A 27074-nucleotide genomic window follows, 5' to 3' on the forward strand; every position below is an offset into this window, starting at 1 on the left:
ATTCCGCTGACTCTCAGCAATCCCGATGAAACTTGATCCTCTTTTGCGTCACCCCTGCGTTGATTTGTTTTAACCTGCCTCATTCTGCGCTGGGGTGATGTTTTTCACCCAAGCAGGTTACACAGCTGGGGCGCCCTCATCTTCAACCGGGCCAAAGAAAACATCTCTTGCTTTGCCGCCTTCGTGCTTGTGCCCAGTCAGAGGGAAAGACTGACCACTTTCCTTTCTCCACTTCTGCCTTGCCTCCCCCTTCTAAAGAGGCCTCTGCTCTTGGTAATTCTTTGGTGTATATGTGTGTGTGTGAACTGCATTGGGGGTAATATCAACTGATTGGTGAATTGAGCCACGGTGCCTCAACTACTGGGACCTATTCCTTTTTGAGCAATATCATAGAATCCTCCAGTTTTGACTCAGTGATTCAGGAATATGAACTATTCCTTAGGTCTGCCTTTATCTCACAAACATGCAATGGAGGAATAAGGATTTTCATCAGACATTTTAAAATGATTAGTAAAGGTAAAGGTTTTCCCTGACGTTAAGTCCAGTCATGTCTGACTCTGGGGGTTGGTGCTCATCTCAATTTCTAAGCCGAAGAGCCGGCATTGTCCATAGACACCTCCAAGGTCATGTGGCCGGCATGACTGCATGGAGAGCCGTTACCTTCCCACCGGAGTGGTACCTATTGATCTACTCACATTGGCATGTTTTCGAACTGCTAGGTTGGCAAAAGCTGGAGCTAATAGTGGGCGCTCACTCTGCTCCCGGGATTTGAACCTGGGACCTTTCAGTCTGCAAGTTCAGCAGCTCAGTGATTTAACACACTTTAACACAATGATTACAGTGAACTATATAAGGAGGAAGGGACTGAGAACAGTATGCTGGGATTTAGCCTTGCAAAGCGTATGTACATTCAAACCACCTGTTGACTTAAAGCAACCCATGCATTTCATAGGGTTTTCTTAGGCAAGGATTACTCTGAGGTGGTTTTGCCAGTTCCCGCCTTTAAAATGTAGCCTACAGCACCTGGCATTCACAGGCAGTCTCTCATCCAAGTACTAACCTGAGCTGACCTTGCTTAGATTCCAAGATCAGAAGGGATCTGGTGCATTCAGCATTTTAAAGTAGATGTTTGGAAAGCATGTTCAAAACTGGAATTCACTCATGGAACCTTATTGTGAGCATACTCAGCAGCAACATTATAGAACAGGTGTTTTTGAATTGTTTTGCGGCAGGGATGCATTTTATTTGCTTATTTTGTTCTTGAAGAAGCAGTGGGTAATTTTACTAACTTTCTTTTCCCTCCTGCAAGAAAATGCGTGGTTTCCAAGGATGGTTCTGAATTTGAGGCTTAATTCTGTGCAAACACGTTTGCGTGTGCAAAAATAGCATTTTCTGCACATAATTGTTTCCTGTGCAGAAAATGCTGCATTCTGTGTAAAACCCCCACAACAGCCCATATGTGGAGTTTGCACAGAATATATCCCAAGCTGTGAAGATTTTTGTCATTGCAGGTTTGTCTTCATGAAGAATTCCGAACATTCAACAAATATGTTTTTCAGGTATCTACAAACGTTTTCCCAGCCCTACTGTGTAGAGGCTTGGGCCATTTTGGGGGTGATCAATAAAATGGGAGTGCCCAAAACGTTGTTTTTTTTTCATGTCAGGAGCAACTTGTTTATGAGTAATGGCTGAGATGCATCCCAGGATCTACCATGACATAATCACTTCACTGTGACTAGTGGTAGCCCAGGCCTGACTAGAACTATAGAATTCATAAGGACTAAAAGGGTCACCTAGTTTAATTTTTGGCCATGCAGGACACAATTGAGCAGCTTATCTGGTCCATCCTAAGACTACACTGTCCTAGCCAGAGCCTGGCATTTTGACTACAACTCCTAGCATCCCATAACCAGTTGTAGATGTTGTGGTTCAAAAATGGTAGGACCTAGCCCCCAAGCTCTGCTCTGACGTTATGCACAAGGAAAGATCAAATATGTCCTCTTCAGGCAATCCTCAGAGTCCCCAGAAGTGCAGCAAGTTAAACCACTGAACTTGCTGTCCGAAAGGTCGGTGGTTCGAATCCGGGGAGTGGAGTGAACTTCCAGCTTCTGCCAACCTAACAGTTCAAAAACATGCAAATGTGAATAGATCAATAGGTACTGTTCTGGCGGGAAGGTAATGGCGCTCCATGCAGTCATGCAGGCCACATGACCTTGGAGGTGTCTATGGACAACACTGGCTCTTGGGCTAAGAAATGGAGATGAGCACCAACCCCCAGAGTTGGACATGACTAGACTTAATGCCAGGGGAAAACCTTTACCTTTGAGCAATCCTTTCATGGAAGCCTTGCTCTTACAACATCTGTGGAGCCATGACCTGAAAACACTGATGCTTTGATGAGTCTTATAAGAACTCTGTGAGGCTTTGCAGGACACTAAAGCACACACCAGGGGAAACCTTTACCTTTTTTTTAAAGCACACTGAAGTAGAGTGAGAGTACTATGAAAAATTGTTGTTGTTGTGTTGTTGTTGTTGCTATTGTTGTTGTTCCGGGCATTTGATATGTAGGGAGTGGTTCTTGTTGCAAAACCATTTTGATAGAATGAACGTCATGACTTTTTCTAAATCAAAAACCCCTGCTATTCCAAGTGGACTTTGGCTGCAAAATGGTTCCCTCCTGGGATGGGTGGAAACCTTTTTGCTTGGCTTACTTCAGCCTAGGTTGGACAGAGCTTAGGAAACAATCTGTCAGGAACAGCCCTCTCCTCTTGGATCCAAAGGCTGCCTGAATGCTCTCAACAGTGCATCTCACTTTCGCAGTGTGTTTGGAATGACGCTCTCTTACGTAGCCACTTCGTTTTCGAACTTTGCTTCTCACAGTGAGCAACACCCTGGTCCATGCACAAAGCAAAGATTTTCTTTCCTCTTCTCTCTTCTGAATTGGGGTGTGTTGTAGCATTATTTAGTCATTGAGTTGGAGGAGACTGCAAGGGCCACTTAGCCCAGCCCCTGCCATATAGGAATAGACAGATTGCAGCTGTTGCAGGGATGGGCTAAACGTGGTCCTCCAGATGTTGTTGGACTGTAGTTTTCAGCTGTTCTTGTCAGCATAGCTGGTGATGAGAAGTCCTGGGAGTAGCAGTCTGCTAGCATTTGGGAGAGGAAACTTTGCCTCTCCCCATGCTAAATGGATATGAGAACGTGCAGTTTAAAAGGTGGAAACATAAAAAAAAAATTATCAGTCTAACTTTGATCTTTTGAAGTGTCTTCAATATATGGCAACTTCTTTCCAAGGAGGAACAGATTCTTTGTAAAGTTAATAGGTCTTAATTGCCTATTCAAGACCAAGCCACAGCCAATACTTTGTATGAACATTTAAAAGCCATCAAAATTGACCAATGTCCAATATTCTATTTTTTTTGGCAAGGTAATAGAATATATGGTTGGCTCTCAATTTTAGAAAATCATGGTTGAAATGGATTAGCTCAATTTTAATCTTTCAGCCTGGTTATGGAATAGAGACAGCTTTGTTGACCATGGTGAATGACCTACCCGGTGGTGCGGCGGATAAAACCACTGAGTTGCTGAACTTGCTGACTGAAAGGCTGGTGGTTCGAATCCAGGGAGCGGGGTGAGCTCCTGCTGTTAGCCCCAGCTTCTGCCAACCTAGCATTTCAAAAACATGCAAATGTGAGTAGATTAATAAGTATGGCTCCAGCGGAAAGGTAACGGCACTCCATGCAGTCATACTGGCCACATGACCTTGGAGACATCTACGGACAATGCCAGCTCTTTGGCTTAGTAATGGAGATGAGCACCAATCCCCAGAGTCAGATACAACTAGGGGAACACCTTTACTTTTACTAGGCTTTTAGAATTGAAGAGGGGCTGTGTAAGTGTTGTACTGTTTTAATTGCATTGTTTATTGTTTAAAAAACATTTTCTTGTGTGCTTAAATATAGTTCTTAGCTTAATTAAGTTTTGATGTGGCCTTTTGCATGTTTTAATTACAATACTTTTAATGTGCAAGCCATCTTGAGTCCCAGTCTTCTCAAAAGGCAGAATACAGATAAAGTCATCAGTAGCAACAAGAACAACTATACTTTGCATTACAAGAGAAATGGCTCACAACAAAATCTGCAATAGTGACTCTCATTAGTAGGTCACACACATTGTCTTGCGATTTGGTGCTAACATTTTGTGGTGAGCCACCAACTTTTCAACCATGATCAACATTCGCCACTAACTCTAGTGGCATAGTACGGCCTCACAGGAAACTTGTATTGCTATTTCAAGCAGTGGGGCTTTCTTCTAGGAATCCAATAGTGCTTTGTTTAACAGCAATATTTTACTGGCTAGAGCTAAGTAACCAAAAGATCTGCAGAAGCACCTCAGGGGAGGGTTCACATGCAAAGTGTGGGTCATGTATTTGCACTCCTGATTTAGATAATATTCTCCAGCCATGGCTAGTAGAGATCTGAAGTATTATTTTTTTTAAAGCTGTTCATCTCCACAGTCAAGATCCAAGCATTTGCCTCACGAGAAGCTTAAACTCTGCAATCTATACAGATGGACTATTCCATGGCACGTTAGCCATGATAGTCATGTATAAATATGTGAATGGATTTCATAAGGAAGAGGGAGAAGGCCTGTTTTCTGCTGCCCTGGAAACTAGGTCTCAGAGCAATGGGTTCAAATTACAGGCTTGAACATGAAGAAGAACTTCCTGACTGTGTGAGCTGTTCAATAGTGGAACTCTCTGCCTCAGAGTGTGGTAGGGGCTCCTTCTTTGGATGCTTTTACACAGAGGCTGGATAGCCATCTTTTGGGAGTGCTTTGATTGTGTTTTTCCTGCATGGCAGGGGGTTGAGCTGGATGGCCCATGTGGGCTCTTCCAACTTTATGATTCTTTGTTTTTCCCAGGACTGTGCTAACCAATAACAATAAGCATAACTTCTTTGTTTGTCTCATGCAGGAACAGGCACGAGGGCAATCCCCATGCATGCTGACTCGAAATTAGTGAGACACCTGAGTAAACATACATAGGACACCATGTACATCCCTGCACTTGGATCTGTAATAGTTTCAATTCCCGTGACCTTTTGAGAAAGGGCCATCAAATCAGTGTTAATCTGGAATTACTGAGGAAAATGGAAGTTGGGATGTAAAACCACAATATCCTGATGAATCCCAGTATTTCTCTGGAAATCCAATGCATTCTTATGGCCATTTGGAAGGGGCCAGAATCTTTGCAGAGGCTGTTCTGGTTTTTCTTTCAGCACCCCCTCCCTCTCAGCAAGCGGCTTAGGGTGAAAGATTCATTTTGACCACAAACTCATATCTGCATGAGTTGTGTGTGATCTATAATTTATAGCAGCATAAAAATTATTGGCTCGTTTTATAGCATGTTTTCCTCTCCCTGTCAGATTAAAATAAACCAAGATTTTCAAATAAGTTATGTAGCATTCTTCACAATATATTGCAAAAAAGGAAAGGAGAGGAAGGACACAAGCCCACAACCCTTTCCTTCCTGATAGACATTTCCCTGCATGCCAAACAAAGATCATGGGATATGGAATATGCTAAAGAAAGCAAAGGGACTAGAACAGAAGGAGGAAAATAGTCAAGAAATGGCCCTGGCTAAGACATTTTGCTGCTTGCTGCTGTTCTTCTATTCTGTGTTTCAAAGCTGACTGAGCTGAACCTCTTTTCAACTGATGGCGATGGAACAGCAAACCACTGGGCCAGCACATAGCACAGGAGAGGGAACCAGTGAAGACCTAGCTCTATCCTCCAAGAGTGTGGAAAAGCCCAGAGGCCCAAAAAAAAAGCAGCTAGTGGGAAGACAGCCACAGCGACTGGTACCACAGCATCTGCCACATGAGACAGCCCCTTCATACTCCCTTATGGTAGTTAGGGTTGGATCTGACATAATGTTGGAAATAGCAACCTTCTACAATCCTCCTGTAATAGTTATTTGCTATGTATGTAATTGAGATAGCTTACTATATTGTGTGTATATATTGGTATGCAGTTTTCCCCTTAACTCTATGTTGTTTAAGATTGTGGGAGGGACTACAGACCATGTGACCAGATCTGGGACTACTCAGACTGAGACTCCATCTTAGAAGTCAGTATAGTTGAGTATAGTATAGTAGTTAGTATGCATCAGTCAGTCAGTACAGTATGTCGTTGAGTTAAGTATGCTGCAGAAGTCAGTCTGCACTCAACATTAGATGTACTCAACATTAATGTACTCGTTATATTAATGTACTCAAGAGTAATGTACTCAACATTACAAGTTAGTTGAGTACAGTATGCATCAGAAGAGGGTGTTAGTCTGTATGCAACAGAGAAGAAACAGAATGCTTAAAGAACAGTCTGTTTAGACTTTGAACCAATAAGCAATGTCCCTGAATGCTGAATACATGACGTTTTGTAAGTAAATCAGCTATGTTAACTTTTAATGGATACTACTTATTTTTGAGTCTCTTGAGATCATGATTTAAAAGCAATATATTTTATGGGAGAGTAGATTTTTTTGGAGGCAAGTGAAATAACACTTCTGAAGATCTGCAATATATTTTATGTATTAAGCATATCTTTGTTCAAAGAGAAAACCAGGGATATCGGTCTGACAACTGAGAAACCTAAATTGCCTTGCATCAATATCTTTACTTACTTAGGCTAGCCCTCGTAGGTCGAGGATGATGGTCCTCCATTTCTGGTGTTTTGGGGGTGTGTCCGTAGGTGGCTGAAGAGTCCTATTCTTGATCCGCATGTTCTCCTGCAGTGAGGACATCGGCTTCCAGGTGGAAAGTGGTCCCGGTCAGGATTGGTTTGATGCGCCTTCCTCTTGGCATGTTTTTCCCTTAAGCCCTCCATTCTTAAGGCTTATGGATATTTACCACTAAGAAGAAGATTGACAATAGTTTTAACTCTTCTCAGGAAGGTCATACTTTACAAAAAAAAGTTATGATTATGCCAAATAGTGGGAATGCCAATTGATCTCCAAAAAGGGTCATGCTTCCAAATGGCTATGGAGATTCTGGTTTTCCAAAAGGTTATGATCTCTAAAAAGTCATGCCTTTCCAAAACATAACGTTTTAAATGGCATCACTGCTGTCTGCTGGCTAGGGTCACCTGATCTTATTGGAGTTGAGGAAGGAATCTCAAGGTGAGAGCATTGCCTTGAAAATTGTAGGTACAATTGGCCCCCTGCATTTACGGGTTTTAATTTCACAGATTTGATTGACATGTTCCCCCGGAAATCTCTGGGTCAGTGGTTTTCAACCTGTGGGTCCTCAAATAGAATCATAGAATCATAGAATAGTAGAGTTGGAAGAGACCTCATGGGCCATCCAGTCCAACCCCCTGCTAAGAAGCAGGAAATCGCATTCAAAGCACCCCCGACAGATGGCCATCCAGTCTCTGCTTAAAAGCCTCCAAAGAAGGAGCCTCCACCACAGTCCGGGGGAGAGAGTTCCACTGTTGAACAGCTCTCACAGTGAGGAAGTTCTTCCTGATGTTCAGGTGGAATCTCCTTTCCTGTAGTTTGAAGCCATTGTTCCGTGTCCTAGTCTGCAGGGCTAGGCTCCCTTGCTCCCTCCTCCCTATGACTTCTCCTCACATATTTGTACATGGCTATCATGTCTCCTCTCAGCCTTCTCTTTTGCAGGCTAAACATGCCCAGCTCTTTAAGCCGCTCCTCATAGGGCTTGTTCTCCAGACCTTTGATCATTTTAGTCGCCCTCCTCTGGACGCTTTCCAGCTTGTCAACATCTCCCTTCAACTGCGATGCCCAAAATTGGACACAGAATTCCAAGTGTGGTCTGACCAAGGCAGAATAGAGGGGGAGCAGGACTTCCCTGAATCTAGATGCTGTACCCCTATTGATGCAGGCCAGAATCCCATTGGCTTTTTTAGCAGCCGCATCACATTGTTGGCTCATGTTTAACTTGTTGTCCACGAGGACTCCAAGGTCTTTTTCGCACACACTGCTGTCAAGCCAGGCGTCCCCCATTCTGTATCTTTGATTTCCATTTTTTCTGCCGAAGTGAAGTATCTTGCATTTGTCCCTGTTGAACTTCATTTTGTTAGTTTTGGCCCATCTCTCTAGTCTGTCAAGATCATTTTGAATTCTTCTCCTGTCTTCTGGAGTGTTGGCTATCCCTCCCAGTTTGGTGTCGTCTGCAAACTTGATGATCGTGCCTTCTAACCCTTCGTCTAAGTCGTTAATAAAGATGTTGAACAGAACCGGGCCCAGGACGGAGCCCTGCGGCACTCCACTCATGACTTCTTTCCATGATGAAGACGACGCATTGGTGAGCACCCTTTGGGTTCGTTCGCTTAGCCAATTACAGATCCACCTAACCGTAGTTTTGTCTAGCCCACACTTTACTAGTTTGTTTGCCAGAAGGTTGTGAGGGACTTTGTCGAAGGCCTTACTGAAATCCAGGTACGCTACATCCACAGCATTCCCTGTATCGACCCAACTCGTAACTCTATCGAAAAAAGAGATCAGATTAGTCTGGCATGACTTGTTTTTGGTAAATCCATGTTGACTATTAGCAATGACCGCATTTGTTTCTAAGTGTTCGCAGACCACTTCCTTAATGATCTTTTCCAGAATCTTGCCTGGTATCGATGTGAGGCTGACCGGACGGTAATTGTTTGGGTCGTTCTTTTTTCCCTTCTTGAAGATAGGGACCACATTCGCCCTCCTCCAATCTGCTGGGACTTCTCCCGTTCTCCAAGAACTCTCAAATATGATTGCCAGTGGTTCTGAAATAACTTCCGCTAGTTCCTTCAATACTCTTGGATGTAGCTGATCTGGCCCTGGGGACTTGAATTCGTTTAGAGCGGCCAGGTGTTCCTGGACAACTTGTCTCCCTATTTGGGGTTGGATTTCCCCCAATCCTTCGTCCATTCCATGTTGCTGAGGTTGAAGATGGCTTTCTTTTTGTGAGAAGACCGAGGCCTTCAACTCCCAGAATTTTGGCCTTCAACTCCCAGAAATCCTAACGGCTGGTAAACTGACTGGGATTTCTGGGAGTTGTAGGCCAGAACACCTGGGGACCCACAGTTTGAGAATCACTGCTCTAGGTCTTTCAGCATAACTCCATGGTTATGTTCTGCCAGAGATGCATTCTCTCAGATTAAAAAAGGGGTTTTTTTATTTGCAAATTTCCCACTTTCTTGGGGCTCTTGCATTCCTACCCCCAGTAATTGTTGAAGGCTGTCTTTTTCTTTATGTGTAATGCTCGATCTTTCTTTCTTTATTTGTTTCTGGAATGGAATTGAATCCTTTCACAGCAACCCAAATGTAGTATTTTGTTAATCATCATCATCAGTCATCCCGTCTTTATCCCTTGAATACCTGTTTGGGATTCAAGGTGGCTTATAATAGTAAAAATAGACACAATAGTAAAAAAAATGCACACTATACAAAAAATCCCACAATTAAATTATTAGAAAATAAAATGAAAACACAAACTTTTTTTTTTAACTGACAACACAAATAAAAGTTTGGCACATTATGAAAGACCTGTTTCTTCAAAAAACAAATTCCTCCCAATTTTTAATTTTTTGACAAAAAAACACAAATAAACATAAACACATTTGAACAAAACTTACATAACTACACAATTTCTTTCACCAAAATATATCCCTATTCTAACTAAAAAGAAATCTAAAATGCAAACATATATACATACATTAGTATTAAAAGATGGATTTCTGCTTCTCTTTTGTCAGTTTTGCTAACATTTTTAATTTCACGTTATATCCATACAATTATTTACTTCTGCTTATTTTTTTACATTAACAAATGAATATCCCAACAGTTTGTATCTCCAAACCTGTATGGAAAGTCTTTCTTCTTTAGATATATATTGATAGTGAGAAGGCCCTTACTTGTATTCTTGTATTCTCACCAAGTGTACCTGTGATGGTGGTGGGACAATGAGAAAAGCCTCCAAGCATATCACAAAACATGGACTGGTTTATATGAGGGGTCTTTCACATAATCTGGACCTGAGCTGTATGCTGTGCTTAGTAACATCTCTGGTGGCTGCTCTTTGTGACATCACACTTACAACATCATCCACCTTTATATAACTATCAACCATAGTCCAATCCGTCATTTTGATTCCCTTAAACTGTGCTTTACAAGCTTCTGTTCCTCAAGGAATAATACCATGTAAAGATAGGTAAGGTAAGAGTTTATACTGTTTCCCTCGTTCCTCCATCCACACACTTATTCATTTCTGGTTTGTCTTGTAGTCTTATTGTCTTCCTTATGGATACTGGGAAGGGGCAAGGGAAACTGAAGTCTATATAAATAAAGCAGATTTCAGCAAATAAAATAAACATGAAGCCCAGTATCTGCAACGTACCCATCCTTGGCATTCAGGCCGAAGCAGTTGTCACCCCAACACCACCCTGCTGTGAGCTCTTTTTAAATGGTTCACTCACATTTTTTTTACCCTGCCAAGCAGAAGCTGGTGCCAGCTGTAGCAGAAAACTGGCAAACTCCCAAGAGAGCCAGGAAAAGGGCAGCCTGCTTATATTCTTGAGTACAAGTTGCATCGTGGCGTGGGTGTTTGAGGGTTAAAAATAGACACCAGCTTTTTTTTCAGTTAGCAAATGTGGAGGAGGGAAAACAGAGCACTGTTTACCAGACTCAGTGTTTCCCCCAAGAGACACAGATATTAGTCAGATCAGGGGAGAACATAATTCTCTGTGTACGTGTTGTGTTTCAATCTTGGAACATCAGTTCTAAAGGCATTTCATTGTCTGGCAGTTTTGAGACCAAAAAAATAAATGGGCTAAACATTTGGGACATAAGAAGAATTTCATTTGGGGTGTGTGGAAATACCCCATTTTTGTTGGAAATAGCAACCTCCCAAGATTCTCATCATTTACTTCTTAATGTGTATCTTTGCTAACCTGTATTTTATGTGTATGTTGATTTGCCAGTTTGATTTACCCCTTTGGGGTGAGAGGGGTTATAGACATGTGATTGTGCTGAGCACATTCAGACTCAGGGCTCCATTTTGTATTCTCTTTTGCATCAGACCTCATTGGTGGTGGATGCATGTATGTTGCTGTTTAGACTTCAGTATAGAAGTATGTTTATGGACTTCAGTGAGTACAAGTATACTTAAAGACTATGGACTATTGATTAAGAGTGGTACCCTGTGTACTCAACCCAAAAAAGCTACATCCTATCTGTAACTGAACTTTGATAAAAATGTGACTGTATGGTGAATTAATGCAAGATGTTTATGAGTAAATGAGGCATGTTGTTTTTTAAAGAAGACTTTTTTAATCTCTGAGTGCATATTTTAAATTAAGACGTTTCAAGGGAGTGTGTGTCTTTTGGGCAACTGCAAAGAAACACCTTTAAAACTCTGCTAACTATATATGTATATGTATATGTATATTGTAGTGGCATGTTTTTATCCTTGGCAATTTAAAGACATGGTTCTTCAGTTTAACAACTGAGTTACCTGCGTGCCATTACATTAATTATTGTGAATATCACTTGTTTAAAGACTGACTTCTAATAAGGTCATGCTTTCCTTGACTAGTGGTTTTCAAAAAGTGGTCTCCACATATTCAAGAAGATTCACATTTGCCAAAAGGATATGTGCCCAAAAACTGGGTGGAGATATTTTCAAGATCTGGTACTCATTCACACAACAGAGGTATAGCACTATTTGATTCCGCATTAATTGTCATGTCAGCATCCCATGGAATCATAGAAGTTGAGGTTTAGGGAGTGCTATTTTGAGTTCTCAACTTCTGGTGCCTTTTGACTAAACTATAGTCCCTAAGATTTGATAGAATGGAACTATTAAAGTGGAATCATAGTGCTTTAATTCTGTAGTGTGAATGGGCTCCTAATGTGTTCTATAGATGATATTCAACATCAGTTGCACATGACACTAATCCAACAGTTGGCATGAGAAGTTTTGGCATATGAGACAGACAATCCCAACAGCAGTCAATATAAAAAGCTGGCAATTAATTGCTTAAAGAAAATATTCATGCCCTGTTCCTTCACAATATATGTCAAAGACACAGTGCATTCATGCCACTTTAATTGTCTTGGGAGTTTCATCCTGAGGGAAACCTTAAGGTTTGTAATTTGGTGAAATATTTATAACGCTCTGCTCAGAATCCTTTAGTTTAGAGCACAGAAACATAGAGTTAAATCAGTATAATTACATAGTACAGACAGGTACTCAGATTATTTTGGGAGCAGTCGTTCAGGATAGCTGTATAATGAAGAAGCAAGTCCTACAATCGAACTATAAAACAAATGACAACATCTCATAGCTATAGAAGTATTAAAATACTTGCATTTACAGCAGTAAATAAGTAATTTTTCTCCAGGTTTCCACTAATGTTACGTAAACTTATCTTCATTACTGAAAAAAGAAAATTACTTGCAGCTTATTATTTCTCAATAAAGTGAGCCCTCCGCTTTTGCGGGTTTAACTTTTGCAGATTTGATTATTTGCAGATTTGATTAACATGTTCTTGAAGTCCTCCAACACGACTCTATCGGCAACGCCCAGTGGACTGTGGCGCAGGCTGGTAAATAGCTGCTGCAATAAATCACTCCGACCATGAGGTCATGAGTTCAAGGCCAGCCCGTGGCGGGGTGAGCACCCGTCAGTTAAAAATAAAATATAGCCCCTGCTCGTTGCTGACCTGGCAACCCGAAAGATAGTTGCATCTATCAAGTAGGAAATAAGGTACCACTTATAAAAGTGGGGAGGCAAGTTTAACTAATTTACAACGTTGGAATGAGGAAGTGAGGAAGTGCCATCAGAGTGGATGATGAAACAGCTGCTCCCCCCTGTGGCCAGAATCGAACATCCCCTCAGGAGAAGGTTAAATTGCCTCTGCGTCTCTCTGTCTGTTGTCTCTGTCTCGGTTCGATGTGTTTATGGGCATTGAATGTTTGCCCTATATGTACATAATGTGATCCCTTCGGGGTGAGAAGGGCGAAATATAAATACTGTAAATAAATAATAATAATAGAGTTGCACTGGCAAACTGAGGTATTCCTAGAGCAGTGGTTCTCAACCTGTGGGTCTACAGATATTTTGGCCTACAACTCCCAGAAATCCCAGCCAGTTTACCAGCTGTTAGGATTCCTGAGAGTCGAAGGTCAAAACATCTGGGGACCCACAAGTTGAGAACCACTGTCCTAGAGAAAACTATTCTCTAGGCATTTTAAGGTCTTCCAGTGTGATTTTATGGTCAATGTCTGGTGGACGTTGATCACAAAATCTGTGGTCAGCATCCAGTGGACATTGGCCATAGAGTCACACTAGAGGACCTAGAGATTCCTAAAGAGAAGGAAAAAAATCAGGGTTTAATTGGTGTTTTTTTTTTCACTTTTGTGGTGGTCCTGTATCCCCAACATCCACAGATATGCAATTACTTTTCAAGTATGCCCAAATACTTGGGTAAAAAAGTCAGATGTATCCAGCGTTGAGGGAGGTATTTAATTCCAAAACTTGAATGCTGATTCTGACAAACAACTGACAGTCTATGCCCTGCAGCCCATCCAAAGCCTTAAGCTGTTACAGTTGCTTGGGCTTGTTCGTCGGCCTCTCTGTCTCTCTGCCTTTCTTTCTTTCTGCTGAAGCAAGAGACTTCCTGTTTGACTCAACAGGCCCCATTCTCTGTTTGTTCGCAACAACTGAATGGGGCTGTTAGTAATTAAAGCACACGGACTTCCCAGAAAGTGGCTTAGACCGGATATCCTTCATCAAAATACCCTCGGCATCGCTACCTAAAAATAACTCCAGCAGAACAGAAATGAAATAAACAAGAATGAGAAGAGGAGCCAAGAGCTCAGCAGCACACATTAGTTTCCTGGGACAGGGTGCGGTTGCTGAAAAAGAGGGTGCTCGCTTGGCCCAGGATATGGGATAGGAGTCTTTGGGCCTCATGAGTTGTGGGGTTGAGAATGGACATTGGACAACAAAATGGCTCCTCGTGGTACTGCTTTTGAGGAACCTTCCGTGTAAGTTTCCGTGAGAGATCTCAAGGATACTTCGAAAGCTGCTGGCTTCTACAATCATGGCAATGTCTTTCAGTGGTTAGAACGTGGTGACTGAGAATTAGCAAGATCCAAATTCAAGGGACCTTTAGTGGCATCATTAAAGGGGTGCAGGAGGTTTGAATTGCAACAGATGACACCATCAGAAGGTGTGACATCAAAAGGAATGTGTACAAAATTTTTGTGCAGTGTTTCAGCAGAAATGCAGGAGTTTTTTATTTTTAAATATCCCTGTGATTAGGTATAAGCACAAAAACATTATTCATAAGTCCAGCTTACATGTCAATATGCCTACAGAGCTACAACTCTATGCCAATTTATTTTTAGAAGTTTCTAATACATGTGCTCTTGTCTGAACTTTTCTTATTACCCAATTACAATGAGGGTTTGAAACAGTGGTTTTGCTGCACATGCTGCAGCCATGCACTGTCTCTGTTGCAGCTGGGTTTTTTTCAATAGTTTTAACCAGTTTTCAAGTATTTTAGCTGCATTATTGTGGCCTAGTCTGGCACAGGAAGAGGTCCATGGGGCTGATACTTTGTGTTACTGTACTGGGTGACACCAACCTAAAGTGAGACCACTGACCACCTTCCCGGCCTCTCTTTTTTGTGCCAGACATACTGTATGAAGACAATAATATCATATTTTACACGGTCTTTAGTTTACTGAATGAAATGTGATGTGGTGATAGTAATGCTGATAATGGTGATGTGACTGCTATTGTTGTGTCACTTCAAGTCATTTCCAATTTACAGAGATCCTAGTGTGGGTTTTCTTGACAAGATTTGTTCAGGGGTACGTTTGCCATTACTTCACTCTGATGCTGAGAGGATGTGATTCGAACCTTGGTCTAATGTTCAAATCATTGCACCATATTGTTTCACGAGAGCCCTAAAGCCTCTTTTCACCACAAATCACACACTGGGCAGATAATCCAATGTAAGAGTTTATTAAAAACAGAGAATAATAAAAACTGAATATATGAAAAGCAAGCGAAGATAAAAAAAGGAATCAAAGTTTACCAGGTTATGTCAATAAAAGCCAAAAGTCCAGAAAATCCCTTCAGAGAAAGTCTCTAAGATAATTCCAGTGATATATGCAAGAACAAGGTACATAAATCCAAGACAGGCAAAACAATGCTTCACAAAATCAGAAGTCAGAAACAGCTTGACACTTAATTACATGAATTTCACGGCTCTTTCCAAGAGGTCTGTACCTGAATGCAGCAGCATTGCTCTCACAATGATAGTATCAACATGAACCACTTTGAAAAGCCAAAAATCCCTCCCATTAGATCACTTCTTTTGTACCTGCTCACCTTATTTCTGAGCTGTTTGGGAAGCAAGTTCTTAATTGCCGTCCCTGTTGTTGTAGCTCTCTGACCTCAGCAAATATTTGTCTTCCCCAATTTCTTCGGACTGTACTTCTGGTAGGTTCCCATAGGAATGGCCTTCACCGTTCTTCTGAGAACCATCAAAAGATTTCAAAACATTTCTTTCTGGGCCCTCTGAATCTCTCCCAGCACCCAGCCTCATTTTCTGAACATTCAGAATCTGACCAGGGCACAACACATATTAGCTCTCATGACTGATACCACTGCTACTACTTCCACTAATATCCCTTTGCTTTCCATGTGAATGGTTCTTCTTCTAGTCCTAGACTGGATCTACACTGCCATAAAATCCAGATTATCAAAGCAGATAACCTACATTATCTGCTTTGTACTAAATTACATGAGTCTACACTGCCAGTTAAAAGCAGATCACCTGGATTCAAAAATTGGATTATATGGCAGTGTAGATGGGACCTGAGAAATGATCTACATAGCTGACCATTGCCTTCCTTTACCATTATTTTCAAAGTGACTGACCTTGCTCATCTATATATATAAAAGAGTAAAAAACTGGGGGCTGTGAAGTAAGCAACAAAACTACACATCCCAGAACCACGAAACTTGGCAGCACAACCCACCATCCTTGCCCCTAGGTTCCGACAATGAAAAGAAAAGAAAAATAAAGTCCTAATTAGAGGGAGGGGATTAATTGTTTTTATCCAATTGCTGCCAGTTAGAAGGCTAAGCTCTGCCCACTTGGTCTCCTAGCAACTTACTCAGCCCAGGGCCTCAAAGCACCAAGGCCAAGGGAAGGCCAACGGCTAAATGATAAGGAGTACTCTAACTGCTCGACAAACTGTAACAACAGCCAGCTATACTAACAATAAAACACCTCCATTCAGTACCACAGCCCAACTACCAGTTACCAACCACGCATTTCCACAACTACACATACGCATACCCACCAACCACAATATTGACCAGGAAGAAGAAAATAATAATACCAATAACACACCAATACCATCATACAGTGGACAGATCACCATGCAGTCCCACCCCTCAACCATTCACTACACCTTCAAACCACACCTTACAGAAACCCATCCAACCTCACCACAACAAACTTCGACATTGCTAAACTCCGACACCCTGTGCTGCCTCACCACTTAAAACCAGACAACACAACTTCACACAACACACTATCCACACACCAATGCAATCCCTACCTCCCATGTCCACTACAGCCAGGACACATGCATACCTACAAAAACAACCACGACCACAGGGCAAAAGAACCCAAACACATGCACAACAACAACACCAAATACACAAAAAGCAGACATCCAGCCAAGATATCCGCAGAAAAACCAATTCCCCAAACCAACAAACATACATCATTCACACTTCAACAATCAGAAATATTGTATATTCACAAGCTTTAGGAAATAATATCCCCTGATGGCGCAGGGGAGTAGATGAATAGGTACTGCTCCGGCGGGAAGGTAACGGCTCTCCATGCAGTCATGCCATATGACCTTGGAAATGTCTATGGACAATGCCAGCTCTTCGGCTTAGAAATGGAGATGAGCACCAACCCCCAAAGTCAGACACGACTGGACTTAATGTCAGGGGAATCCTTTACCCTTTACCTTAACTACCACTAATTCCTCAATACTTTATTTCCCATGCCACCATACTTTGCCACAGCAACGCGTGGCTGGGCACAGCTAGTGTCATACAAATGTTGTAAGGCACAAATGACATGGCTCAATGCTATGGAATCCAGGCAGTTGTAGTTGTATGAGATCTTTAGTCTTTTCTGCCAAGTGGGCTGGCGCCTCACCAAACTAAAAACTACATTGATCTATGGCAGTTAAAGTGATATCAAACTGCATTAATTCTACAGTGTTTTCTGCCTTGTTAACATAAAGGAAATATACTTGTAAGCTTATTGAAAGTACTTCACACTTGAGCTTGCATAGATGGGGGTGAACACCATTTGCAGTACTTTCTGCTTCATGCAGGTAAATATATTGGGTCAGCCATGCCAGAATATTAACCCTGGTAATACAGAATAAGAGTGAAGGGCTGCTCTATTTTATTTACTCCCGGAAGCACAGAATGCCCGAGTTTACACAGGACATTTGATATCTTTGGGACACTCAAGCCTGCTTTGGTGCCATTAGGTTAATTATAACTTCCTGGCTGTCATGAAGACAGAGGCTGAGCGGAGTGTCTTTCATGACTTTTGCTTTGAAATCGGTTATGGATGCTACAGTTGGTAAGAGATCCTTTGGGGAAAAGGGAGCCAGAGATCATAGATGAACTAGGAAAGAAAGGGAGGGTGGTTTGGTCAGGTAGATGATGGAAAACAGCTCAGGGAATGCCAAGTTGTTTTTGCAAATATTCTCTCTTCCACACATTGCTGAAAGGTACAGGACCCTTCATCTTTTTGTGGGGGAAAAGAGAGGAGGAGGGATGTAACTCTTTGCTAATTTTATAATTCAAGCAACATGTAATATGAGCCATGTTCCTTCCCCTGCAAGTAAGTCTTAGAAGATGGTGCAACCCTTAACTACTACCTGCAGAATTTATGGAATGCAAATTTTTCACACCATTGTTTGGTATAGAAAACAGCATTTTCTGTACAGGAGATAACATTTTCTGCACAGAAAATAACACTTCTGCACATTTCTGTGAAGAAATGGCTGCTTTTTAGACACCTCAACAGAAAAAACAACATTTTGCACTTTTTTTTCCAGGAAAGTTACCATGTATCCAGAGAATGCATACACAGTAGGCAGAGAATGGATACACAGTAAGGGTGCATCTACACTGTAGTACTAATGCAGTGTGACACTACTATAACTGCTATGACTCAATATATGGAATCATGGACACTGTAGTTTTATAAGGTCTTTTGCCTTTTCTGTCAAAGAGTGCTGGTGCCTTACCAAACTACAGTAGAGTCTCACTTATCCAAGCCTCGCTTATCCAAGTTTCTGGATTATCCAAGCCATTTTTGTAGTCAATGTTTTCAATATATCGTGATATTTTGGTGCTAAATTCGTAAATACAGTAATTGCAACATAACATTACTGCGTATTGAACTGCTTTTTCTGTCAAATTTGTTGTAAAACATGATGTTTTGGTCCTTAATTTGTAAAATCATAACCTAATTTGATGTTTATTAGGCTTTTCCTTAATCCCTCCTTATTATCCAAGATATTCGCTTATCCAAGCTTCTGCCGGCCCATTTAGCTTTGATAAGTGAGACTCTACTATACATCCCAGGATTCCACAGCATTGAGCCATGGCAGTTACAGTGGAATTCAACTGCATTAATTTTGCAGTGTAGATGCAGCCTGAGAGAATGTGATTTGCCTAGAATGTCTGGTGGGTTTTCATGACTGACCATGAATTTGAACCCTCTTATCCTGAAGCTTTGTCCAATATTCAAACTACTTCACGCTGAATCCTTAGTATGCATTTAGTGTGCCGTTTCTCAGCCTGTGGAGCAGGACCCCTTGGCAGGGGGGAGTCACGAGGGGGGTGTCAGAGGGTTCACCAAAGATCATCAGAAAACACGTATTGGTCTTTGATTGTAGGTTAACTATATATCCCAGCAAATACAACTCACAAATGACAAAATCAATCCCCTCCCCAACCCCAACAGTTTTCAATTTTTGGTGTATTAGGTATGTGCCAAATTTGGTCCAGATCCATTGATGTTTCGGTTCGCAAAGCTCTCCAGATGTACATTAACTACATCTCCCCTAAATCACTTCAGTTCCTCCCAAATCCCTCCATTATTTTTGTTTGCCATGGGGGTTCTGTGTGGGATGTTTGGCCCAATTCTATCGTTGGGGGGGGGGGGGGAGTTCAGGGGACTTTTCGATTGTAGGTGAACTATAAATCCCAGCAACTACAACTCCCAAATGTCAAGGTCTATTTTCCTCAAACTCCACCAGTGTTCATATTTGGGCATATTGAGTATTTGTGCCAAGTTTGATCCAGATTCATCATTGTTTGAGTCCACAGTGTTCTCTGGATGTAGGTGAACTACAACTCCAAAACTCAAGGTCAATGCCCACCAAACCCTTCCAGTAATTTCTGTTGGTCATGGAAGTTTTGTGTGCCGAGTTTGGTTCAATTCCATCATTGGTGAAATTCAGAATTTTCCTTGGATGTAGGTGAACTATAAATCCCAGCAACTACAACTCCCAAATGACAAAATCAACCCTCCCAGTATTCAAATTTGGGTGTATCGGGTATTTGTGCCAAATTTCGTCCAGCAAATGAAAATACACCCTGCATATCAGATGACAGTTATGTTATTGCATTAAGGGATCGGGGCATTAGGAAGGTTGAGAACCACTGATTTAGTGGTTAAATAGGGTGGGTTAAAAGGTCAAAAAGCAACTTGCATCCCCCAGATCTGAGTGTTGAGCATATCAGTACATGAAGGGAAGGGGAAATGATACAGGAATGAGATTGTTTCTGTGTGTGTCTGATGCCTCAGTTTGACAAGGGATATTCAAAATTGAAGTGCTTCCATCTTAACCCTCCTGTCCCATATTTCTAGTTTGTTGGTGTTACTAAGGTTTTCAATGGCAAGATGAGGATAAAGTTTTCTTGCTCTACACATTGTTATGAGGCAGGTTAGATTGGTCTTGTAACTTCATCACACAGGCAAATGGACCCCGCCAGATCCCATTACCTGATACACAGCTAGTTCTGGCGGGGCTCTGCCCATGAACTGTGCTGGAAGAATTGGACGATGGAGCAAGAAGAACAAGGGAGGATTCCTGTGTTTTCGCAGGATAGAATGGGGAAGGTGCAAGGGAAGCAAGGCGGTGATGCTTCCTTCCCATGGGATGGGGAAGGGGACAATGGGGATGATGGGCCAATGTGGGGTGGAGAGCTTGGGAAAATATGTGTCCCTTCTGTTGTTGGATTGCATCTCCCATGAGTCATAGATAAGCAGGTTGTTGGCAAGGAATAACATATGCTGCAGTAGTCAAACAATGTCTGGTAAGTCACATCCTTTCCCGCTTCTGTTTTTGGCTCCCGTTAGGTGCAAAACATGTTTCAACAACTGCACCAGGTTAGTTTTTCAGGAATCTTGAAATATTCTGGTGGAAGTTTTAGAGTATTTTGCATGCATTCTCATTCACCACTGGAAGACAGGCAAATGTATTTTTAAAGTGGAAAACAATGCAGGTTTTTATTTTTCAAAGAACCCTCTTAAAGAGCGATGAATGATGAGACTGTCAGCTTCACGGTTGGGTGCCATCATTATGAAACCATCCTTGGAAATTATCTGTATTCTGGATGCATTTCAGACTGTAGACCACATAAGAAGACAACATGAGACACAACACAGCGTTGAAAGGTTCCTCAGCAAGAGAGAGTGAAAAGAGACAGTGTAAAGACATTTGAAGCAGCAAATGTTGCTACTGCACAAATGGCTGCTGGCAGCGGAAAACACTTTTTGTTACACTTTTGTTTCTCTGTGCCCCTGAAGTGCACTTCAGCAGGCACTATTAGACTTGACACTTGGACTACAGGGTTATCAGACAGGTTTCCTGCACAGGAGACTACTTTATGTTCCTTCAGACTCAACTTTCAGAGGGAGAGTCTCTGTTTTCTTGGGATTTATCCCCAGTACATTCCTGTCTCCATTTCCCTCTGTTTTTTTTTTCTCTTCTTGTCAGGCAGAATACACTGACATCTTTAAGAAAAACAAAGGAATGCATGCATGTTCCGGAATGACTTTCTCTAGCTGCAGGGCTTTGTGATGTAGTTTAGACTGCCTGGCAGAAAGATGAGAGGCTTTGGTCAGATATATGAGCAACTAGAAAACATAGTCTTGGGGCAATTGCAAAACGGTGGGGAAACCACCTGCTTTAGTCAAGATGTGACTTATGAGAGACAGTGAGGGTTGGTGTCTCTCCATGCAGTAAGTTAAATACAGAGCAACTCTCTTGTTTGTTGTCACGGCCACTGTGAATAACATTACAGTCATTGACAGTGATGCCTGGGAGCAGGTGGTAGATGTGTCCCACTCAAGCAACAATAGCACCCTTTCGAAAAAGAAAAGAAAAGGGAACCATTCACTAGGTTGAACCCCTCCACACACACACACCTCAACAGACACACTTGAGCTATTGATGTGTGTGTGTCAAAAGAGAACTGAAATAGTTACTAAGAGTTTGAGGCACCATTGGGGAGAGAGGTGAAGCAGGCCTGACTTTGGAAGTCACTGAAAACTTCACTGTAGGAAAGGAGCAAGAAGGAAGATTTGCCTGATTGGGCACTGTATTGGGAATACTTAAATTTTTTAATATAGTAATTTTCTGCTATAACGCTACCCCAAAGATTTATAGACATTTTGGAGTCACCTGCTCTGATGGTGTCACTTGGGATGCTCCCCTCGCCAGCATCTTCCTACTGCCAACCATCATTCAAATGATGGTTGGCAAAGGATTCCCTCAGGCAGGAAGCAGTCAGGCCTTGAAGCTGAAAGGCTATCCAATGCCAATCAAGGTGGCCAATTGCAATATTCACACTTGCCTCAAACAGACAAGATTTTTTCTTCCACCGTGGACATTCCACTGATATTTAAACCCCACTTGCCCAGTTTCCAACAGATCTCATAACCTCTGAGGATGCCTCCCGTAGATATGGGCAAAACGTCAGGAGGGACTCCTTCTGGAACATAGCCATACAATCCAGAAAACTCACAGCAACCCAGTGATTCCAGCCATGAAAGCCTTCAACTACATATCATTCAAATGTTTTGTCTGTCTAGATTATGTTTTAAATAGAGGCACCCACATTCACACATGCATATGTATGATTTGAGTTTACAGTTGTTTTTTCATATGTTCAGGCTTGACTTTTGTGGATTTGAAGGTTTGATTAAAATGTTGGATTGCAATTGACCATAGAACTGTACTTTAGAACTTACCATTTCCTAAATACAACAGTTTCCCCCCCCCCCCAGCTGCATATAAGTCAGCAGTGTGTGTGTGTGTGTGTGTGTGTGTGTGTGTGTGTGTGTGTGTGTGTGTGTGTAGGGGGTGAATTCAGCAATTTGCAAATAATTACATCCATGTATACTTAAACCACAAGTGTGGAGGAACTAACATATATATCTAGATTTTTGTTATTGTTGCTGTTGGTGTGCCTAACAGATTTCCTCACTTAGGGAGACCCTAAGGGTCTGCAGAGGCTGAGTTTGTATGACTTGCCTAAGGTCACCCAGTGAATTTCTATGGTCAAGTGAGGAACTGAAGCCTGGTCTCCAGAGTCATAGTCCAATACTCAAACCACAACTCCATACTGGCTGTATGTATATCTTTATCTATATCCATAATTTATCTTGCACTACTAGCATTACCTACATCTATAATTTAGCTTATAGAAATTCTCTGTACTGTGTAATGTCGAATTAAAGATGGCAACTAGTCATGTTTACCTCATTTAACCCCTGTCATTCTAGCAAGTGTTTAGCAAGTGCCCCTATACAGACAGTTCCTAAGAGAAATCTATCCCCAGGAAGGGAAATTCACTGCTGAAAGAGTGATCATGGGGAAAAGGTGTCTCCACTGAAACTTTGTCAATAATAATAATAATAATAATAATAATAATAATAATAATAATAATCTGACAGCTGGCACAACAAAACATTACATGGAAAGTTCCTTGACAAAATTGAAGGAAAAGCTGATAAGGAGAAGACTTGGCTCTGGCTCACGAATGGGACACTGAAGAAAGAAGTCCTGATCCTTGCAGCCCAGGAGCAAGCCATCAGAACAAATGCAATTAAGGCCAATATCGAAAAATCAGCTGATGACCCAAAATGCAGACTGTGCAAGGAAGCTGATGAAACCATTGATCTTATCCTCAGCTGCTGTAAGAAAATCGCACAGACTGACTACAAACAGAGGCACAACTATGTGGCCAAAATGATTCATTGGAACTTATGCCTCAAGTACCACCTCCCAGCAGTAAAGAACTGGTGGGATCACAAACCTGCAAAGGTAATGGAAAATGAACACGCAAAGATACTGTGGGACTTCCGAATCCAGACTGACAAAGTTCTGGAACACAACACACCAGACATCACAGCTGTGGAAAAGAAAAAGGTTTGGATCATTGATGTCGTCATAGCAGGTGACAGTCGAATTGATGAAAAACAACAGGAAAAACTCAGCCGCTATCAGGACCTCAAGATTGAACTTCAAAGACTCTGGCAGAAGCCAGTACAGGTGGTCCTGGTGGTGATGGGCACATTGGGTGCTGTGCCAAAAGATCTCAGCTGGCATTTGGAAACAATAGACATTGACAAAATTATGATCTGCCAACTGCAAAAGACCACCCTACTGGGATCTGCGCGCATCATCCAAAAACACATCACACAGTCCTAGACACTTGGGAAGTGTTCGACTTGTGATTTTGTGATACGAAATCCAGCATATCTTGTTTGCTGTGTCATACTGTGTTGTGTCAATAATAATAATAATAATAATAATAAAATTATTTCTATTCCAACCTATCTCCCTGAAGGAACTCAGGGCAGATTACAACAAACAATGCCATACATTCAATGCCCTCAAAAAACAGATAAATATTGGCATAAAATCCCAACAAGACCCCACATATGAATACAGCATTAAAAACCTAACATCAAATTAAACCTAATATCAGTGAATTGAGTATAACATCAATAACCTAACCAATATAATTAAACAGAATCAGACAAAAATTATATAGTGACATTAAATCTAATTAAACTTTTACAGTAATTTTAATAATCCAATTGAAGTTCAACAGAGTTGTGTGGGTTGGATTATGTGGCCTATGGTGGTAAATGGGCTGACATAGACTAACAGAACCCAGATACAGCATAGTTCTCAATCAGTATCTGGAAGTGGTCTCTCATTAATTAACCCTCCTCCTCTCCATATGCTAATGAGCAGAAGCCGGTCTTTAGGAGAGGAGGGAGGGGCCAGCCTTATTTCTTCAGGGAGGATGTTCCAGAGATGTGGGGCGGCCACGGAGAAGACCCTCTCTCTCGTTCCCACCAACCGTACTTGAGATGGGGGTGGGACTGAGAGAAGGGCCTCCTCCGCTGACTGCGGTGCCTGGGCTGGTTTGTAAGAGGAGATGCAATCAGTCAAGTAGCCTGGACCTGAGCTGTTTAGGGCTCTAAAGGTAATGACCAGCACTTTGTATTTAGCCCGGAAGCAGACCAGGAGCCAGTGAAGCTGCCTCAACATGGGAATGGATCTCTCCCTGTACAGAGCTCCTGTTAGTAATCTGGCTGCCAGTCAAAACTTCTGAACTATCTTCAAAGGCAGCCCCACATAGAGAGCTTTTCAGTAGTCCAAGCGGGATGTCACTAAGATGTGGACTACCATGGCCAGATTTGGCGTGTCAAGGTACAGGCACAGCTGTCAGCAATCCTTGTTTCCACAATAAACTGTTTTTTCCCAAAATCCAGTGATCACAGGGACAGGAAGGGAGGGAAAATCTTCTGAACAGAGATACAAACAGCAAAATAAACACCACAGAGGGGTTAACTCTTCCCTCTGCTATCTATCTATCTATCTATCTATCTATCTATCTATCTATCTATCTGCATTTAAAATGTACCTATTTTGACTTACATACAAATTCAACTTAAGAACAAACCTATAGAACCTATCTTGTTTGTAACTTGAGGACTGCCTGTACTATGAAAAAGTACAGGCATCCTGTGAAGATGCCAGACAGAAATGTAGGTGAAACGTCAGGAGAAAATGCTGCTAGAACATGACAATACAGTCCGGAAACCACAAAACACCCTAGTCTTTCACACTGTTCAGTTATAGTACTGTGATTCTACTTTAACTGCCATAGCAACAGCCTATGGAATTGTGGACATTGTAGTTTAGGGAAGAGCTTTGAGATTTCCCAGCCAAGAAGCAGCTTTGGTGCCTGTGACCAAATACAAGACTCAGAATTCCATAGAAAGCTGGCATGTGAATTAAAGTGGAATCATAGTTCTATCATTCTGTAGTGTAAGGGCCATTGGAGACAAGTGACAGAAACAACCATGGTGCTGATGCTAGTGAGATTTATTTGCTAACATCCCTGTATATTTGGTTGCTATTGAAGTCGCCTCAAGTGAGGTACATGCATGTTTTGTACTTTGGACAGATCAGCAGACAGTGAGACTGGAGCAAACTGCCTTTGCTGGAATCTCCTGCTCCATTGTTTTGCTTTTTGCCAATTGATTTGGCAGCCAGAGGAAGTTGGACTTTTGAGTGGATTTGGCATCCCTCCAATGAAATGATCCGCATCGCTCAGGAAATTGACTTGCGTCAGTCCCACCCATCTGCCTAAGACAGCTGGCTGGCTGTCCCACTTTGTTCAGTTTTGACAGGGTTTTGTTTCATTTGCTTTTCCCTTTTGTCAAACAGACGAGACAATAGAACAGTGTTGTGAAGGAACGAAGGGAAAGGATTCCCTCTTGATTACACTGGCCGAAATCTGAACAAATGGGAGCAACATGTATTTGAAAGTTCATCACCATTTGCTGGGTTGCATTTTGAAGTTAATTCCATGGTTTCAGAAAGGAAGAAGTGGTATGACCTTTGAAAAGGTGGCTTCTCTACCAGTTCTAAAGTCCTGTGAGAACTTGTTTAGTGACGGACACTTGGAGAAAAAGATATGGAGATGTGGTGATAATGTTCACTGCACACGTAAGCTCTTGGAGACATTGCCAGCTCGGATTTTTTAAATGTCAAGACCCTGTGTCGGAACTGACTTTAATTCCAGGCCTCTGTAAGAGTTTGCTCAGTGTGAAATACTGCCCAATGTTATTGTTATAGCATAAGCTTTATTGGTGTTTTTTTTAAAAAAAAATCATGTCAGAAGCCAATTGAGAACATACTGCAAGTTGCTTCTGGTGTGAGAGAACCGGCCATCTACAAAGACATTCCCAGGGGATGCCCAGATGTGCACCATCCTGCTGGGAGGCTTCCCTAATGTCCCCGCATGGGAAGCTAGGGCTGACAGATGGGAGCTCACTCCATCTCATGGATTTGAACCACCAACCTTCAGGTTAGCCATTCAGACGGCAGAAAGGTTTAAGTGTGGCAGCAGTTGGTACACAGCAGAGTAGCTTTCCAGCCCTTTCAGTGATGAAGTCCACCATCAAATGGTAAAACTGAACTCCCAAACAAATTCGGCTCAGCCTATTCCATGGCCAATAACCAAATTCCCCATTGCTGGACATGTGGAGAATGTGAGTTGGAGTCTACTACCCTCTGGCCAAGGCAGGTGGAAGATGGACACCCAAGCAAAGAAAGTCCAAGTGTGCAAACATGATCCATCTCCCTCATAGCCATGAGAGCTGTAGAACCAAATGAGAAAAAAAATCACATGCTTAATTCATCTGCATCCTTCAATATCTTTCCCCAGTCTCAGACTGCAATGTGAATGTAAGAAGTATCCAACGAGGTTGTTAAAACAAAAGAAGCTTTTCATGACACTGCAAAGCTGATAATATTTGGTCATAATGCTACTAAGGACTTCAGAACTCATCTGCTTTGAGTCAGAAACCCAAATCACGACAGGATACTCTGCGAAGAGACCTCCATT

At 41.9% G+C, this 27074-nt stretch overlaps 1 protein-coding gene and 1 long non-coding RNA gene across 4 annotated transcripts in view; one reads left to right on the forward strand and one right to left on the reverse strand.

Moving 5' to 3' along the window:
- hdac7 (histone deacetylase 7) overlaps nt 1-27074 on the forward strand; it is a 281863-nt gene that overhangs the window by 23046 nt on the left and 231743 nt on the right. The gene's annotated exons all lie outside the window — the stretch shown is intronic.
- Nucleotides 32-10513, reverse strand: LOC134296351 (uncharacterized). Its single transcript, XR_010003064.1, has 3 exons — nt 10398-10513; nt 6683-6910; nt 32-3666 (listed from the first exon to the last, which is right to left on the reverse strand). It is a non-coding gene; the product is annotated as an uncharacterized LOC134296351 (long non-coding RNA).

This window comes from Anolis carolinensis, chromosome 2, assembly GCF_035594765.1.
Source record: "Anolis carolinensis isolate JA03-04 chromosome 2, rAnoCar3.1.pri, whole genome shotgun sequence".
In the NCBI taxonomy this organism is placed as follows: Eukaryota; Metazoa; Chordata; class Lepidosauria; order Squamata; family Dactyloidae; genus Anolis; species Anolis carolinensis.